We start from the raw sequence: 15,118 nt of genomic DNA, 5'->3' as shown, positions 1-15,118 counted from the left end.
AGAGAGATACTATCATCTTTGTCTGAATATTCAGACAGGTAAGAATGACAGCATACAATTTATCACGCCCCTCCTGCCCCCACCCTTGGACTTGGGCTTCAACTTCTTAATTTGCTATGATGGTCTTGAGACTACTTTTAGGAGGAAAGAAAGGATCATCTGTGTTCAGAATGCTAGGGCATAAGTCATGTACAGAAAGGGAAATTTTAGCATTTAAGCATTATCTCCAATTAAGGGATGAAGGACTTTGCCCTCATATATGGATTTCAGGGGTCAAAATAGGTGGACGACTGACTTTTCCAGGGTTGGGTGCTCTTGATAGAACTAAAGACATTCTTCTATGTGTGAGGCTGGCCCTTGAGGAGAGCATATCTCTGTGGGGTCCCTGCAAGAGCCAGCAGTAGAAAATATCATTGCCCTGGAAACAAGCTCATGCTCAAACTCTTTCTAGAAGGGGTCAGTTATTACTGAGCACTTATTAAAATCTGAGCACCATGACTCCCAGGCCTCTTACAAGCATAGACTTTAGAAAAAGGCCCTTTGGGAGTAATGAGAGCAGCAGTCATTTATTGAGCACACACAATGCCAAGTACTGAGCTAAGCAGCTCACATGGATTCTTTAATCTCATTGTCACAATGCTTCTGTGAGAGGAGGACTATTAATATCACTTATTGGACTTGTGGGGCCACTGAGGCCTAGAGGAGTTCCATAGCTCCTACAAGGTCACATGGCTGTCTACTGGGGGACAGGCAGGCTGTCCACAGAGCCCTAGGCTCAGCCCTATAGTGTGTGGTGGTGGAGGAGAGCTCTGAATTAAAGCCTTTCACCTGATTGTGTACCAGTTGAAGAGAGCAGGGGTAGTGGCGGCTGAAAGAGAAGATGACTTTGGTCTTTTGACACACTGATGTGGGAAGACAGTTTCTATGTTCTTGGTGTGTGTAAACACCTATCTAACAAAAGTGCACAGATCAGTGAAAGCAGAATTTTAAATAACTCTGCAGAGTGGAGAGAGCAACAAAGGGAATGGACGACCTTTCTTTAGGTTTTGTCAGTCACCGTAGGCTGAGTTACTTGTTTTCTAGACAAAAACAGAAAGCTGGGGCTAGGGTGGGGCTTGAAGTCTGCCACATAAACTCTGACATTGTTTTCTTTCCACATCTTAACAAGTTTGAGAATGTAAATAGTTGAACAAGAGAAGCAGGATCCAGGTCCAAGTGGGATAGGAAGGAGCAAGTGAAAGAAGTGGAGCAGAGGTGAGAGCTGAGGTCCTCCCAGGAAGGAGGTCTGTGGGCTCTTGACCCTCCTTATGGGTACAGACAATTATGCTTTTTGTGTTTTACATAAAGTGCTATTATGATATTGGAGATTCAGTTGTCTCTTTCAGTTAAGATTGCTGCTCCTGAGATAGGAAACAATAGATGTTTTCAAGGATGTAGAGAAAGGGAAACTCTCTTACATTGTTGGCGGGAATGCAAGCTGGTGCAGCCACTCTGGAAAACAGTATGGAGGTTTCTCAAGATGTTAAAAATAGAAATACCCTAGGACCCAGCAATTGCACTACTAGGTATTTACCCCAAAGAGGCAGATGTGAAAAGAAGGGCCATATGCACCCCAATGTTCATAGCAGCAATGTCCACAATAGCCAAACTGTGGAAGGAGCCGCGATGCCCTTCAACAGATGAATGGATAAAGAAGATGTGGTGTGTGTGTATATATACACACAATGGACTATTACTCAGCCATCAGAAAGGATGAACACCCAACATTTGCATGGGTATGGATGGAACTGGAGGGTATTATGCTAAGTGAAATAAGTCAACCAATTATCATATGGTTTCACTCATATGTGGAACATAAGGAATAGCACAGAGAACAACAGGGGAAGGGAGGGAAAACTGAGGGTTATAGAAGGGAGGGGGGTGGGGGACGGGGTAACTGGGTGACGGGTATTAAGGAGGGCACGTGATTTGATGAGCACTGGGTGTTATATGCAACTAATAAATCGTTGAACACTACGTCAAAAACTAATTATGTACTATATGTTGGCTAATTGAACATAAAAAAAACAAAAAAGATTGCTGCTCCTGAGCCCTTTCAGAATGGAAATTCTGCCCCAGACATGGGTGGAGAAAATTCCAGGGGAAACTAAGGTCTAGCAGAAACTTAGTTAGAGTAGAATCTATGAAGGCAGCTGGTCAACCTGAGCTGGAGACTTTTCTATGGCCAGAGGAGGAGGAAGGGTTGGAAGATGAAGGAAATCAAGTTATTGTCCTGATTCTGCTAATGAAAGACCAGCACGAGAAAACCACTTCCTCAGTTTCCATTCTTTCCAAGTTTTATGCATTTCACAAATGCAGTCTATTTAGGTATTTCTTGTGCAATTTTTATAACTTAAGACTGAAATCTCTTTTGAGTAGGAGTCGACATGTAGCTGATAGGCACTTACCTGTTGCATGTGTCCTGTCAGAAGTCAGCATCACTCTGTGACCATAAAACAATACTGAGACACATTCCGGTGGCTTGTGACAGAGTTGAAAGTGCATAAACTTTGCATCAACAGCCTGGGGCTCAAATCCTGGCTCCACAAGTTACTATTTCTTTGTCTTTAGTCACTTTCCAAATCTCTCAGAGCTGCACTTTCCTCATTTTGTAAACGGACATAAAATCTACCTTGAGCAATTGGCATGGAGATTAAACGAAATGAATATAAGTGCCAAGGTGTTCAATAACTCGTGGATGTTGGTATCAGTGAGCAGATCTCTGACAGAAGCAATATTTAGATACAGATTGGAAGCTCTCAACTTAGAACTAGCAAAAGGAAACAGCACGTGGATATTCTAAAAATCATTTATATTTGATGTAGAATGCATTGTACAGTTTTTCTCAAGCCGATTTACCTTGTTAATTACCCACCACTCTGGCTAATATGGAATTAGCTTCTTTCTCAGCCACTGCTGATGGCTTGTTTGGTAGGGATGGTGGCCTGGAAGCATTCTGAGTAGTTTGTGAATAAATGTGTTTAAGGAATTCAGCTACAGTGAGTGTGATCCCCAAATTAATGATCCATAAGGAAGAAATCCTTCAGAAGTTTTTTTTTTTTTTCCTTAGGTGTTCATTGCTAACTCTTAGTCTTTTTCTCACTTCTCATGTGCTCTGTAATCTTGGCAGAACCAAAACAAATTTTCTTCCCCTGACTGCTCACAAATTGCAATATGATTGTGTCTCTTTGGTGTTATATAGCATGTTGTATCCTCTCCCACAGGCACCAGGAGATTGTTTTCTCAGATTTCACTTTATGTCTTCTATAACGTACAGAAGAAAAATGAAGCCACAGCAGAGTGTTCTCATTGATCAATCCTTTTAATGTCTTCTCTTGCTTCTTGGCAGTGTGACCTCTTATCTTGGCTCTGTGACCTTTACGGTTTAGATCATCATTGTCTTCACCAAAGTAACACACTTCCAGTGCTTTGGATATTGAAAGGCACATCATTTGTTTCCATTCTAGTCGGAAGAAATGCTAGCTACATTATGCCTTTTCATCTTAATAAGCAGCAAACAAATAGAACCTGGAATGTTGCCTTCATCACCCATTGCTTGCTTCCTACCTTGTAATACTGGGGTTGTAAATTCTGTGCAATACACTTGAGACATCCTATAAACCACAGTAATTACCGCAGACTGAGCCTTCCTCTATCACTGGATTGGTAAACAGCTATACCCCAAATAGGTTGGTTTTAAGTCTGTATTAGCCCTTCAAGCTCATGTTGAATAAGGAATTCACACAAAAAATGAGAAGCCGTAGCCATGACATCATCTTAGGATGCAAACAAGTGGCTGTGTGGATGTAAGTGGGAACAATTCCCAGCACCATCTGTGGTAACATATCTTAAGCTGAAGGGAGCCGGGGCTGCTGGTACTGCCACCCCCACCAACCATCCCCCAACCCCAGCCGTGACCAGATACTGGTATTCTTTCTCAAGCATCATCCTCAAAAGAACCATGAGGAGAAAAATGTAAGGCTGTGCATTGATTGAGTCTTTGAATTTTCCCTGTGATGAGGCCACTGCCTCCTTTTAAAAAAAATTTTTTTATTGTTATGTTAATGTTATGTTAATCACCATCATTAGTTTTTGATGTAGTGTGAGGCCACTGCCTCCTATTTTATAGGAGTCAGTTATAAAGAAAAGTCTGGTTTTTTAAGTGAGTGTAGAAAATGAGTATATCCTGTTTTAAATACAGATGCCCTATTTTTTTTTATTCTTACTTATTTTTATTAAGCACCAGCTTAATACTGCAGAAAATTTCAAATCACCCATTCTTCCCTCCCCGCCCCAAATTCTTGATAAAAGATCTCTTCAAGTGAAGACATGCTCTCTTCTCTCTTCTGTATAAAACTTTATCAAATAAAGGCAAATAACTGTGTACACCTTGCTGTAAAATGCTGCCCACGGCTGTGGAAAGTGTCTGCTCAGGCTCCTTTCACTGTCCAGGTCCTGAAAGACTGTTGTTCATGAACTGTCTCTTCACAAAGCAAGTCCACCACTTGCTAGGTTTATCATTCTGAGGGTCAAAAACTTTCTCACAAAGTCTCAGTCCAGTCTCTTGTCTCAGCTGCTGTAAGTAGGCCCTCATCACCTCATCTTCCTGTTTGTTTGCAGGTTTGGCATAAATTACATTAAGTGGAAAACCAGGCTCTCCAGGAATGGGAAAATTAGTGATTCCCAGTGTATACATTTCTTTTTCACCTTGGCTTTTGGAATTGCACTTTTGGAGTTTCTTTAGACACTCAGAAATGTAGAGAGTTATATATATCAAGGTTCTATCAGCTTCATTCTTAATCTCATAGTTTTTGAAGAAGGCATTGGCCTTAAAGTAATAGATGGCTTCATCCACAATATCTGTATCTTTTGTCTCTCTAGGGGCAGGTCCTTTGAACTGACTTCTGATAGGCAACAGTGCCATGTTTCCAATGAGTTTGGTGTCAGGGTCCATGAGAGAAGAGTGGTAAGCTGGCATCTTGGCGGCGCCGGTGTTTCAAGCCAGACGAGGAGGTTGGCCAGATGCCCTATTTGTAAACTATCTTGTTGTTCTGGTGTGGGGAGGACGGCTTTGCCCCATGAAGAGTTCCAGGCAGACCCTTGTTAATGGCCCATAGTCAGGCCCAAAAGATCACACATAGGATTTTGACCTGGAGTCAGACTCAGTCAGTTACTATGTGCTTTACATAGAACAAGCCATCTACTATCATGAATATATCATCAGCCCTTTACAGGAAGAATTCAATGCCTTCGTTCTTACAGACAGTATATTATTTCCATTACATGTCACTGCATCCATCAATATGAAGCAAGTATTATCCCCAGTTTCACAGATGAAGAAATAGAGACTGAGAGTCTATAACCCATCCAGTGTCACACAGCTGATCAGGGGCAGGATCTGGATTTGAATTCTGATCAGTTTGACAGTGAAGCCCGTGCTCTTTCCTCTGGGAAACGTCATCTGTGTGAGGTTCAGGGAGAAGAGTAAATTAATAAATTATTGTCTCCATCATCAAAAAAGCTTATTCCCTCGGTGAAATAAGATGTATAAATAAGTTATAAAGAGATTAAGTAAGTTTAATTGCATACAAAAATGTCAGTCAACTGGTTTAGACTATATACTTCACTCAGCAAGCTACCCTGTCCTGCCACACAATATGGTTTGTATTAGAGAGTAGAGAACTGGCAGACTACAGCTTGGAGCCAAATCTAGTCATGCTCATTTGTTTACATACCATCCATGGCTGCTTTCTTGTTACAGTGGCAGAGGTGAATAATTGCAACCAAGGTTGTATGGCTCATAAAGCTGAAAATATTTATGATCTCTCCCTTTATAGAAAAAGTTTACCAATCTCTGGTGTAAAGTATAAAAATGAACAAATAGCAGTAATGAACACATAACGAATGAATATAGCAGAACAAGCCATCTGCTTTCACAAATGTCTTTAGTTTATCCCTTTACAGGAAGAATTAAATGCCTTACTTAGTTCTTACAAAAGGTATATTATTTCTATTACTTGTTATCAAAATGAACAATAAATATGTATTTTAAGACTCTGGCAAAATTATATGGGTTCTAGATTGGTTTATTAATTGGATCGACTCATTTCTTGCTATTTCAAGTAGTAAGTTTTGTTGAAAAACTAAAACCAAAAGTGAACAGGAGAAACTTCAGCATGCCTCACTCTTAACATGTCTAATTTTGATGAAACCAATAGCCAAATGCAAAATGGAGCAGGATATTAACCCTAATAGCTGGAGTTCACACCTATTTACTTTACATATGGGAGAATATTTTACATATAGATAGCATTCTCTTGGCTCTTTATCAACGACATCCTTAATTACCTGAAGACTTTACATTCTTTAGCCTGATGACTGGTTTTCAAATTTCATGTAATGATTAACCAGGGTGGAAAACAGGAAATAAGGCAACAGTGTGACACAGAGGAAGTGGCTCAGGGAGCCTGGAGTTCTAATCTTGGCTATGCAGCTCACTGACTAAACCAGACATTTAATCTCTCTCTGCCCTCATTTCCTGTAACCTGCATTTGGAGACACACAGCTTGTGTGTGTGGGAGTAGGGCCTCCAAACTTTATTCCTACCTACCTTCTGTCTGAAAACCTATTGTACCTCCCCATATTCTTGGGATCTTTGACAGCAGAATGAACCCAGTTAGTTATTAATTTCAGTATCTGTTTAGAGACTGTTCTAAAAGCCTGTTGACCTCTTCCTGGCTATAAAGTGAGGTATTTTAGGAGATTGGTTGGGCTGAACCAGGAAAGAGGGAGGCCATAGTGTGTTAAGAACTAAACTCTTCACCTTGTGAAAAGGCTGCTGTTCCCTGTAAGCCTGGTTAGGGAAAAGAAATGGGAAGGCCACCTTCACTCTGAACTATAGAACTTCTAAACTTTCCATTCCCAGAAGTGTCTGCTCCATTCAGATGACCAGTCAGCTTGGCTTGAGTGTCCAAATCATGCACTATGGCCTAGTCCAACTTCTACCACATACAACTGGTCAACCTGAGACCGGTGACCTTTACCTGTAAGCAGCCTGCTCCAGTGAGTTTAGAAGCTTAATTACCTGGAGTCTTTGGAAACCTAGCTTGAAAACCCCCTTCTTAAGTGCTGTGGTCACTGTTCTTTCTCTCTAGTGCCGAGCTGGGCTCTCAGCTTTCCTTTTAGGATTGTTTCCTTAACCCCCAACAGTGTTTCTGGTCCTGATTTTTTCTTAGGCACAAGGGGAACTGGCCTCATTTGACTAATCCTTGTGAAGTCTGGTGGGTTTTCAGTTCTCTCTCAGGACAATTCTTCATATGGCAGGGAGAGAACTTAGTGTATTATTATCATAATAATATATATATTTATTATATATATAATTATATTATATATATAATATTTTATATTATATATTATTATATATATTATATATACTATTATAATAATATATAAAGTGTATAAGGGATTATTTGGTAGTTGCTAGTTTAATGTTTTTCAGTTCCTAATATATCATAGACTTTATTGGCCTCTTATATTATCTGTTGCTGAGCTCATTTCTATGAGAGCATAGATTTGTCAATTTCTCTTTGTAATTCTGTCAATTTTGGCTTTGAAAAAATTGAAGCTACAACTTAGATGAACACATGTTTGGTATTGTTATATCTCCTGGTGCAATTTTCCTTTTTATTAATCTTTCCTTTCCTACAAAGCTTTTTTTTCGTCCAAAAGTCTATGTTGTTTAACACTTACCTGCTATATCTAGTTTTTTCCCCTTAGATTTAATTCACTTTATTTTGCTGGTATAAAAAACATAGGTTTGGTCACAGCAGAATTCTGAGTTCTCTGCAATGACACTAAGTATTCTTCTTCTTCTTCTTTTTTTTTTAAAGATTTTTATTTATTTATTTAACAGAGATAGAGAGAGAGCACAAGTAGGTAGAGCGGCAGACAGGGAGAGGAAGAAGCAGGCTTCCCGCTGAGCAGGGAGCCTGATGTGGGGCTCGATCCCAGGACCCTGGGATCATGACCTGAGCTGAAGGCAGCTGCTTAACCGACTGAGCCACCCAGGCGCCCCACTAAGTGTTCTTCTTTAAGATAATCAGGGAACTCCTGGTCAGAAGACTAATCTTCCAGAGGTCAGAGTGAGAGATGGCATTAAAGGTGGCTTTAGCCAAGTTACCCAGGGTGGCAGCAAAATACCATTGATCAGCAGCAACCTGTTGGGTGGAGGAACAGAAACACTGCCACTATGAAAAGAAGGGATCAGATGCACAAACACAGAGTCACAGTGTCCAGCCACCTTGCAAGGAGGGAATAGGGTTTGCTGATTTGTTTCCCCAGTACTCTTCCCTCAGATAATGGATGCTTTGTCTAGATGATGACACCATGAATGGCAGTTACTACTTCCTTGGAGCATTTGACATCTAGATCAATGAGTCATTATGGTTCCCAATGACCCCTTTTATGTCTCTGAAAGACTGCCATCTTTAATATTTCATTCTCAAGAAATGGCCCAAGAAGGAAGTCAAGGAAGGAAAAGAAAGAGATCTGCTCCAGAAACTTCATCATGTCTTTGACCAGATGGCCCAGCGTGGTGTCCAAGACCAGTTCCTCTCCCTATCCTTGTCCTTTCTGCATGTCCTAAGCACCAGAATCATCTGCAGTCTTTAGCCCTTGGTGATTTCTTAGAGAAGCCATAGTGTACCTTTTCCATTAATTTATTTTCACCTTTCTGTATCATATGTTTTCAGAGTTTTTCAATCTTTTAGCTCATAGCTGATTTGAAAAATTTCATAAAAAAAGTACCCTACTTTGAACTATCAAACTTATCCATTCATACTTACTATGACTATTAATGCATACTTATGATTTTATTCTACCTCCTGTGTGTCTTTATTTTACCATCCCCTTTTTCTGGCTGCTTTTTATTTCTCTTTCCTTACTTCTCTTTATTCTTTATTCTCCCTATTACAGTTTTGATATTATACATTTTATTTCTATTTTTGTGGTAACCTTTAAAATTTTAACATGCATGATTGACTTAACAAAGACCAAAGTGATATCTCTACCTTTCTTGAAAACTTATAATGTTTATTTATTTATTTATTTATTTATTTGAGAGAGAGAATGAGATAGAGAGAGAGCATGAGAGGAGGGAGGGTCAGAGGGAGAAGCAGACTCCCCGCTGAGCAGGGAGCCCGATGCAGGACTTGATCCCGGGACTCCAGGATCATGACCTGAGCCGAAGGCAGTCGCTTAACCAACTGAGCCACCCAGGCGCCCAAAACTTATAATGTTTTAATTCTGCTTTCCCCATTCCATTTTTTCATAGTTTTTTCCCCCAGTATTTTAGGTGTACCTCATTTGTAACCCTCCCTTAATGTTTTTGTTTATTTTGTTTTTTTTTTAAAGAATATACTTAGTACATTTACCTTATGTTTACCAATGACGTGGCTCACTTTTCCTTCAGCTTATTCCTTCCTTCTTGGTCCAATTTTCTTCATCTTTCAACTCTTTCCATAAAGATCTGTAAATGATAAATTTTTTCAACTTTGTTTTTCTGGAAATTTTTATTATTGCACTATAATTCTTCAATGAGAGCTTAGCTGGATCTAGAATTTTAGGACTTTGAAGATATTAGTAATGTTATTGTTGGGAACTAAATGTCATAGCTTTGCAGGTAATCTGTCTTTCATTATTTGTTTTTATTACTTTTAAGGTTTTCTCTATCTATGATGCACTGCAGTTTCACTACCATTTTTCTAAGTATGGGTTTACTTTTTACAAATCAAGCACTAATTAAGTGTTAGCTGTTATTATCCTTCCTTTAATTAGGTGGATGTTTCTTAACCTTTCTTAGGGACAGAAAAGTGCATTTACATGCAAAAATTTCTATAAATTTTCAAGGAGTCCATGGACATCTTGGGGCCTACCCAAAGACATCAGGTTAAGACTCTTTGAATCATATGGTGTTTGGGCTACAGTTAAAATAAAGTCATCATATTTGAGCACCTTTCTTAGAGTTTCTGAAGGGCTTCCATTCAGGGCATCCATCTTCTCCACCCAGTTTCCCAACAATTTCATAAATTAAAAAAAAAAATGTGTAAAGTCTAAAAAATCCTATTTCGAATAAAAGTCAGGTTCGAGGATATGAATAATAGGGAGCCAAGTATTTCTCCTAACTGAACATGAGGATTAGCCTGATTTACCCACCTGGATCCTGGAAGTCTGGACAGGGCTGATGTCTCTGCCAAGAGAAGTATTAAATACCAAGTACTTTGGGTAAGTACTAAGGCAGGGAAGTACTGATAAGTAGAAAGTCAGGGAAGATCAGAAGAGTAGTCTACACCTGAGAGAAGGAAAAGAGTGGAGTTTGGCTGTAGATCAGATATATTTAACAAATTTACCAATGGCAGAGAAAAGAAATGCTAGAGAGAGGCTTGGGAAAAATCCCTCCAGGTGGAGACCAGGAGATGGCAAAATATTTCCCTTCAGCAGTGCTGCTATGGATGACAGGTGCTGACGTGTATATAAGAGGGACTAGACAGCTTACAAATTTGCTATGGAAAATCCTCAACAGGAGTGATTTATATCCTTGATTGCCTCCCTAAAATTGATGGTGCTGGCAGTGCAGCTCCTCATCCCAAGAAACATGTATGGAGGCTGATTATGAAGGACTTATCCCTGATGCCACTTTGTCTCCTTGGCAACACGCTCTACCTGCAGAGCTCAGAATACAAGTTTCCCAGGTCCCTTGTCCTTATGAAGAGAAATTACGTGCAATTTACTGAAATACCTTGAAGTGATACTCTTCTTTATTCCCAAGGTTACATTTTTAAGTTTACAGTAGAATTCCAGGGGCTAATAAAAATCACAAAAAAGTCAAACTGTCTCTCTTTAATACATTGCCCTTTTAGTTGTATGCTAAATGAGGTGAATCCATTGCTTTCTAAAATTTATTAATTTAAAAAGTTTATTCTTATTCACTTTCCTGAAATCTTATTTTTTTCTTCATGATTTTTCGCTTGTACTCCTTTAAGTCACAAATCTGTGACCACTTTTAACTACCCTTGCCTTAGGTCCTTGATAAACTTCAGTCCCTTTCTCCTCTTAGATTCTCTCTCATCTTTCTCTTTTAGTGACTCACCTCATTATGTTCCTAAAGGCCTGTGAAAGATGTTATGTACCTATTAAGAATCCTTTAACACACGGTGTAGCTGCTGTGGATCTTAAGTCTTTGGCTCTAATTTCACTTGAACTGGGATCAGTATTTCTGGGGCCAAAACAGCTCAGTTGCCTAGTGGTTACAAACCAGGACCACAGAGCACAGCCGTGAGTCCCTCTGTCAGGATCCCTTCCACTCATGCTCAGTAGTAAACACTGAGTTGTTAGTGTCAATACCTGTTTACAAGGAAACCAGAATGGCTTTTCTTGAATTTCAAGCCCCTCTTTTGGTTTCATTTCTGATGGAGCTCTAATTTTTCTCAGACTTCTAGCCTTCTCCCTAAAGCCATATAGGAAGTTGTTGTAGGGGAAAATGTTAAGTGTAAATTTTGAGACATATTAGTCGATAGGTTTCAGTTAAGTCTTAAACAACCTTATTTTACAGATGAGGTAACCTGAGCCTCAAAAACGTAGAGGAGTCTGGATTTGAACCTAGAACTATCCAACACCAAAGCCAGTTCTTTGCACTGCTCTACGATGCCCTCTTATTTTAATCTCTTAGAATTTCTCGAGGTTGGGTCTCTGTTTACCTTAACATCATGTCAGTCAAGACAGGTTGTAAGAATTATACTACATAATACCCATACTTTTATCTGAATAAGCCATATAGGAGATATTTCCCACCTAATTTCAAGTCTGTTCAACTTATCTTACAAAGCCTTGTTGACTGACTTTCAGAATCTGGAGAGGAGGGACAATTTTTGGTTTTGATTGTGCCAAAAGGACAGGTTGGTGTTTATTTGGCTTGTATAATCCTATTTGGGTAGTTGCAATATAAAAATGTAGTTATATATAACCACTGACTAAAATATTGGCTCATTTCACCCTGCAGTCCTGTAATAATTTAAAAAAGGTGTCTATTAAATGATTTATCATACATTCTCAATGTAAAGAATTGAGGCAATAGGAGACATTTGGAGTAAAATATGAAAGTCTCCATTTATCATCATTGAATTAGGTTTTATACCTATTTCTAGATGTAACCACTGAAAGCAGTAAGATATTTATTGTTCCAGCCCTTTCTATATACTTGCTTATGTTTATATACATATACACACATAATACTGAATTTATTTATTCATTGTTTAAGGTGAAGTTAGATTATGCTTATTTTTTTGGATTTGACTTTTTTCACTTAATATCTTGAAGGTATTTACATGTCAGTTCAAATAGATATACCTCATTCTTCTTAATGGCAACATAGTATTCCATTCCTTATTAATACCAGAATTTCCTAAGGTGTGTTCCATGGTCAAAAAAAAAAAAAAAAAAAAAAAAGAGGGGGGAATACAAGATGAAATGCAGCTAACTAGAGTTCTTTACTATAGGCTATCAGAATCTTCAGTATAGTAATGTGTTTTGTAAATCTCCAAGAGGGCTTATTCAGGATGGAGTATTTACCAAACTTAGTTTGCCACTTTATTTGATTTCAAACTTCTTCAGGGTAGATGCTGCCTGTCATGGATGATGCAAATCTAGGAGGTTAGGCTAATACTTAAGATTCCATATCTTAGCTGACTGGACCCCAGGGGTGCAGTCAACAGGATACAATTTAACAGGAATAAAAATGCTGCACACTGGTTTCATATATCAGCAGCACAAGTATAAAATAAGGATTAATGATTTTTAGAAAAGGGAAAGTCTTTACAATTGTATATGAATGCAAGTTCAGTATAAGTTATCAAGTTGATTTGGCTGCTTAAAAAGCTAATGAAAATTTAAGGTGCATAACTGGAATTATAGTGTTCAGATCCACCAAGGTAATTATTTTTCTATACTCCTGTTGGCCCAGCTTTGGTCCTTCAGCTTCTCATAGGGAGAGCTCCACCTCTTAGCACCCAGAGCCAATAAAATACTCTTGCCCTTAACCCTGACTCATCCTTGGAGAAGAAAAGAATGGGGCAGAAAGAATAGATAGGAGCCTGTAGACAACTTAGAAACCCAAAACAATACTGTATATAGACATTTAAGTTTAAGAGTGTTTTCTCTTACTTCTCTCAATTCAGTGCTGCAGATATTATTTCCTTCATTTTACAGATAGAGAAATGAGCTTTGACCAGAGCTAGGTTTTGACCTTACTTCCTTTGATGCCAAATCTAGGTTTTTTCAACTATACTCCCATCATGTTTGTATATATGTATTTTTAAGCATTCCTTTCTGATTACCAAATGCTTCCCAACTCCATTGTCTGAGTCTTTGCCACTCCCCAGAATACTCCAGGTAACAATTATGTTCATTCCAATAGAGCTAATCTGATTTCTGACTACTCACTCCCTCTACACACACACACACACACACACTCTCTCTTTTTTTTTAATGTAAATGATGAACTGATTACTGACAACTGGATTCAAATCTACTTTTCTAATTTATTCTTCCACTCCAACCTGGTCTCAGCTCTTTGGCCCTCTGACCAGGATTTGCTGCTGTCCATTGTCCCAGATCTTGCGTTCAGAAATCATCCCCCTCACTTAACAAAATAATCATTCAATTACTTATTTGAGGTGTTTATTTTTCTGTATCGTGCTAGCTAAGAGTAGTCAACATTAAATTTCTGGAGTGGCCTTTGGTGGTATCTGCTCAATCATTCATGGTATACATAGAAAATATAACACTAAAAATTAAATATCTAGGTAATGGAGAGAAAATTTAAAAACATTCTATTACTAGTAGAAAAAACCTGTTTCTTTACAAAAAATTGCTGTTATAAAATGATTACTAAAACGTTGGTACAATCCTAAGATTGCTTTTTTTATCAGCTTAATGGAAAATTTACAAATTTACAGTTCATAAAATTTTCAAACAAAATATAACTTCTGAAAGCAGATGAAAAAAAATCTTTCTTTTGTTGTCCTGGATCAACCACTTATATTTTTTAAGTCAAAGTTTACAATATATGTTCTAAACAGACATATTGGTTCTTCAATTGTACAAAAACATTTTATCCAATGTATCACCTAAAAGAAGTGTTAATATGTTGAGCTTTTGTGTAAACTTCATGGAACTAAATTTAAACCTCAGAAACATATAGGAGATTTTTTGAGAAATATTTAATTATATTGAAAAAAAAAGAATGTTGGAAGATCATGATATGGATATCATTTCATGAGAACAGATTGAAAACTGGCTTCTTCCTTCTTTCACAAACTATCCATATAGCTCTAGTGCTTGTAACTGGCATTGACATTACCAATGTATCATATCTACCCAAACATTTTGGGTAACTTACATAAAATCTCTCAGTCAGACAATGTAAACCCATAATTCATTATTAAATGTAACTATGCTGGGGGGGTGGGAGGGATGGGGTGGCTGGGTGATAGACATTGGGGAGGGTATGTGCTGTGGTGAGCGCTGTGAATTGTGCAAGACTGTTGAATCACAGATCTGTACTTCTGAAATAGTGCAATATATGTTAAGAAAAAAAAAGAAGAAGATAGCAGGAGGGGAAGAATGAAGGGGAGTAAATTGGAGGGGGAGATGAACCATGAGAGACGATGCACTCTGAAAAACAAACTGAGGGTTCTAGAGGGGAGGGGGGTGGGGGGATGGGTTAGCCTGGTGATGGGTATTAAAGAGGGCACGTTCTGTGTGGAGCACTGGGTATCTTGCACAAACAATGAATCATGGAACACTACATCAAAAACTAATGATGTAATGTATGGTGATTAACATAACAATAAAAAAATAAAAAAAATGTAACTATGCTGGGTACTGTGGGGGGAGCAAGAAGCTTAAGGTGATGTCCCAGAGTATGGGCAACTTCTAATGTAGTTGAAGGGATAAGGCCATTCCTGGCAACAAAGTTGGAACTCATTACATAATTGTTAATCAAACCGAAGAATTTTTTCCCTTC

The 15,118-nt window shown here is 38.5% G+C and overlaps 1 pseudogene; it reads right to left on the bottom strand.

The window, feature by feature from the left end:
* Positions 1 to 4,309: 4,309 nt before the first annotated feature.
* LOC114210150 (actin-related protein 2/3 complex subunit 3 pseudogene) lies at positions 4,310 to 5,050 on the bottom strand (annotated as a pseudogene).
* Between the last annotated feature and the right edge of the window lie 10,068 nt (positions 5,051 to 15,118).

The sequence above is a fragment of the Eumetopias jubatus genome, unplaced genomic scaffold (genome assembly GCF_037043125.1).
Source record: "Eumetopias jubatus isolate StellerSeaLion01/CBP00866 unplaced genomic scaffold, mEumJub1_p1.0 scaffold_2, whole genome shotgun sequence".
NCBI classification, from domain to species: domain Eukaryota; kingdom Metazoa; phylum Chordata; class Mammalia; order Carnivora; family Otariidae; genus Eumetopias; species Eumetopias jubatus.
Note: the sequence above shows the minus strand (reverse complement) of the source record. Positions and strands in the feature narration are given on the sequence as shown.